This window comes from Nymphaea colorata, chromosome 5 (genome assembly GCF_008831285.2).
Source record: "Nymphaea colorata isolate Beijing-Zhang1983 chromosome 5, ASM883128v2, whole genome shotgun sequence".
NCBI lineage: Eukaryota > Viridiplantae > Streptophyta > Magnoliopsida > Nymphaeales > Nymphaeaceae > Nymphaea > Nymphaea colorata.
In genome coordinates this window covers 15611440-15616496 of record NC_045142.1, presented here as the reverse complement: position 1 = coordinate 15616496, position 5057 = coordinate 15611440, and the positions used below count along the sequence as shown (strand labels likewise).

The 5057-nt window shown below is 37.4% G+C and overlaps 1 non-coding gene across 1 annotated transcript; it reads right to left on the bottom strand.

Annotated features, from left to right (window-relative positions):
* Nucleotides 1-2938: 2938 nt before the first annotated feature.
* On the bottom strand, nt 2939-3012 carry TRNAN-GUU (transfer RNA asparagine (anticodon GUU)). The gene has a single exon. It is a non-coding gene; the product is annotated as a tRNA-Asn (tRNA).
* Nucleotides 3013-5057: the final 2045 nt, after the last annotated feature.

Genomic DNA, 5057 nt, shown 5'->3' with positions numbered 1-5057 from the left:
AGCGGCTTCAGCCAATCCCATATAAGCAATTTGAGATTATTCTCCTTTCTTACCGCCCTCGCGAAATACAAACTTTCTAAGAGAAATACATCATGATTCTTTATTCACACTTTCTGTTCTTTATGCACTTTGCTTTTCAAATGATCTCTTCGCCCCTTTCGATTGTCTTAAGGTTGACGACATAAGGTGCTTGTCATGCTGCACAGACTGAAGTTGTCAGCCTGTGACATAAAAAACGCCATTGTTAAATTTTCTTAACAAAATGTACGTTCTGCACAAGTTCTCACCAACTTTCGCACTTGCGCCACTTGTTTTAGGAAATCTTCTTTCATTTTTATTTGGACAGGTATTTGCTAAATGGAATTACTTTTTCATTTCACCCAAACTGGTCCAATAAAGGAAGCATCTAACTAGTAGGGAAATGAAAGTGATTAGAAGTCCAATCTCTTGAGCTTTATACTTGATGACTTGTACATCTTCCTATAAATAAAAATGAGAAAGTATGTAATGTATTGACCTTATGCATGACAACGGGTTCTTATTATGTTACAATCTAGTGCATGCAATTTTATTTTATTTTGATTCAATAATATAGGAAATTTGAATGGTGAAAAGTGAATTCCAATGTTATGAATAAAAAATTAAGTGGAACAAATGTTGATAGGTCACAACAGTGGTCAACAAAAGACACAACAAGTTCTTGCACCCACATCTCAGTGCATTTGTAACTCGCTGTCATATTGTACTTGAACACCATATCTAAACATAGTATAATTAATTTAGACGTCATGTGTAACTCAGTTTGACATTTTTGTATATCAATTAATGTACATTGAAATTTTGATACTATGACAACATATCATGTTTAGGTTAATTATGGTTTGTTAAATGCAGCTGCAAAGATTTGCAATGAGGACACAAAAGACTGGTGACATAGTTGTGGTTGAGGATGAAAATGTTCTCATATATTTTTGCATGCAAGAACATGCCAACAATTACTTTGATACATGTGAGAAAAAGTGTTACAATCTACAAAAGTCACTATAATGAACTAGATTTTGCACATGAGGATCATTTTGATAACATTGTAAGGCTTCTGGTGTGGTGGATACCAACCCACTCCTAGCAGCTTTGGTTTAGCTCCAAAAGGCTAGAAACCTAGAACACTAAATACTTAACAACTGCATTAATAAGTATGTAAACTTCTCCTAGTGAGGCACTACAATCCACCCCCTTAAGACACACAGATTCACATGTGTAGGATTCTTGGGGCACATGTTGAACCACCTCTAATACCACTCTAGCCCACTCCCATATTGGGTTCAGGCTCCAGTTTGGTGGAATCCAACTCACCCTTTGGTATTAGAGCAACTCTTACTCTACAATGGATCAGTCCTAATCATGCAAGCATGTCTTTCACTTTGATAATAAGTTGATTTATTGGAGATTTCTTACATTTATAGATGTGTTTAACTATTATTGATGTTTAGTTGTGTGGGAGAAAACTGATGTAGATGTGGATATATAATTATAGAAATGGAACTGACGTAGTAGACATGACACGTTGCACTTGTTAAGGAACTAAGGAGGAGTCAGCAAAGACAAGTGCCATTCGAGTGAGAGAGGGCAGATAAGACTGACAACTCATATGACCCTGCTATTTTCTCGAATGCCTTGCATACACTTATTGGGTCAGTATAGAACAATGCTCCACAAACTACCCCAGCCCAGACCACAACGCCTCCACCATCAGCACCACCAATACCACACACATAGTATAAACATTTTATGAGTATGACCCATCCAATTTCATGGTCAAGGTGGGGATGACAAGGCTAAAGAATGGTTGAAGAGGATTGAGAAAGCCTTTCTGATGTCTGACATGCTTGACAACCAGAAAACCAATTTGGCCATATATACCAGTTGGGGATGCAAAGAATTGGTGGAGTACACTTAAGGAGATGCAATTTGTAGGTTTCATGGTTACTTGGGAGGAGTTTTTTGTGGCTACTTACATCGCTAAACAGGTAAGGAAGAAAAAAATGCAGGAGTTCCTTAATCTAGCCTAGAATGGAGGAAGTCTATAGGATTGTATTTTGAGATTCTAACACCTCTGAAGGATATTGTCTGTGTACCTAGCCCACTAATTTGGATAAAGCAAATAATTTGTCTTATGATCTGTCGTGAACTGTGAATTATAGTGATAGGAAGTAAAGCAACAAACTTGAATGAGGTGATTAAAATTGGTCTGTGTATGGATCAAGAATTGATTTGCATGCAGGAATGCAGCAAAAGGAAAAAACAAGACAATAACGATTCATCCCAAAACAAAGGTATGAAGCCAGTCATCTTCATGAAAAAGTGTTCCCTTCTTCACAAAAATATAAACCAAGACTATTCACCAGACCTGGAAGGGTGGAGTGTCCTACCTGTCGACTACCTGAACAAAGGAAAGCAATTGCAACAACAGCAACACATAAGTCAACCACATGAAGGAGCACCAAGTCATATTGAGGACTTGGATAAATACCTCCTCAGTAAAAGTGAACATTCCTTGTTAATTAAATTTGAGGAGCTTCGTTATCTTTCATATTTCAGAAAATTACATACTTATATAAAACAATTGTATACTATTTTGTGTGTATTGAAGATGGAAATGAAAATAAACTTAGTCATGGCGTGTCTTTAGGAATAAGGTTGTGGATGCGTACAAATCCTAAAGGCCACCTTAACAAAAATGTCAACTCCCTAAAATAATGCAGTAGAAGCGTGGTGCTCGATTCGACCATTAAGTTTAATGTTTGGGTGTTCACAAGGATGTGTTCATCGCTTAAATTTCGGAAAGGTCTTTTTTCATCGTTGACATAATACTTTGTTCTTTTGAGCCAAAATCAAACTGACTAATCCACAGAGCTATGCAGTCTTGGCACATGGCTTCCGCTAGAAGGAGGGCTTGAACCTCCGACCTTGTGGTTAACAGCCACACGCTCTAACCAACTGAGCTATTCCAGCTAATTATTTTGTTATGGACTTTATTTTATTTAGTCAATGAACTTAAATTTTTAATGTTCATCTCATATACGTGAAAACGGAAGCATCGTTCTAGATTAAGCTGATAAAGCTTGATGAAATATGCCATTTGTATAAAGAACCAAAAAAGTTTCAATGGTGCACAACCATTTTAACAAGGGCAACTCTCAATCCTTAATATGATATTAGGATAATATCTTTCACAATCAAACCGGGGAAGTGATTAATACACACGACACAGTGCGACTAGTTGCACTACCCATCACTTGGTGAAAGAAAAAAAAGAAAAAAAAAACAGAGAGAGTGATTCGGAAACGTGAAACCCTTCATTTATCTAAGGAAATGGAGCTTTGGATGAATCATCCTCTGGTAGGGCTTGCAAGTTGCATGTACCAACCTACTCCCCACATACGTGTCAAATATAATTTTTTTAGGGTTGGGTGGGAAGGAATTTTTTCCATTTTTTAAAAAGGAATAGACATTTTGATAATTTCTATTTTCCATTTCTAGCAGATAGTTATGGCCATTATGCATTTAATTGCACCAAAAATCATGCACAAGGCAGTCTATATAAACAGGTCCACACATCAAATGAAGGGAGCGACTTGGGTGTTTAAGCACTCTCATGTTTTGACCCATATAACGTGATTGTGAGGGTATTTTTGTCTTCTTCTTTTTTGGTGTCATTGGGGAGTTCTTGTTTTTAATGATAAGTGAAGGGTAGTCTCAAAGTCTCAAGAGCCGGCAGGGGCCTTCAAACCAGGACCCGTAGATCCCACCAGGTGGCCCAATGACCTCTTTCACCCTTAAACTCTAGAGAAACCTTAGAACCCTGAGAATTGCCTAAAACAAGTCTAGATAGAACAACTCTAGCTCCACAAGACCCCATGAATGGTTAGGGTTAGCTCACCCGCCTTGCCACCCAATTCAGGTACACTCACCAAGCATCACCTGCTAAATTTAGATCTCCTAACGTGCTGAACGTAGAACTTGGCCAAAATGAGCTGATCCTACTAGGATCAACTTGGACCCAGCTCAACCTAAACCAGAATATCAGCTCTGGCTTAGAACATGCAATTCATTGAATTATCCCTCTCCTGCCTAAAATAGACTCGAGCTGCACCTAGCCTTGACCAAGTCACGTCAGCTCAAGTCGAGCTAGGATCAAGTGCGTTACTGTTAGATCTACTTCTCTTCAAGTTTAGATTCAAAAATTTATTTCTAACTAACTTCTAATGCAAATCTCCAGCTCAAACTGAAAATAAAGTCCACTGAACTGGAGTGAACCCAGTTCGGACTAGAGGTAGACCTGCCATGATTCAACTCTATTTTCGTTTAGTTGGATTTCAGTTCCTTCACTTCAAGTTTAGTTTATTTCAGTTCCTTGGCAAATTGAACTACTTTGATCAGGACTTTAAATTCACTTCTTTTTGAACTGATTTGAACTTAAATAATGAGTTCCAAATTGAATTTTAGATGGATGTGTGTTTGTATTGAACTTGATTCTATATTCATAAGTTCAAATCCTGAGAATCTTGTATTTAGTAAAAAAAAAATCCACTTTTGCGCCTCACGTAAGACACTTGTGTCTTGTTATTTCATTTCATGCATCCTATTTTCTGCATAAACCTATGATATACGATGCATACATGTAACTGCATCATATTTAGACCTCAAAAACTAAAATCCAGATCTTCTAATCTCAATTATAGATTTATGATATGTACTTTGTTTGAATTTGAACCTTTGATCTGAGTCTTTGATCCAAATCGTCTATTGAATCTGGGATCCATTTTTTAGAACTTTCTTTTGATTCATATCTCACCCTAGATCTCTCTGGTGATGATGCAGATCTGTGATCCAAGTTCATTAAACCTGGACACCTCTCATTTTGGTGCCACATGTGAATGACATACTTCATACAGTAAGGTATCTGCACCACATGTTCTCATTTTCTCTGTCTCCTTACAGGTTGTATGAGTTTTTTCATCCAGAGCTTCTTAGTAACTCTCCAAGATCGATCTCTT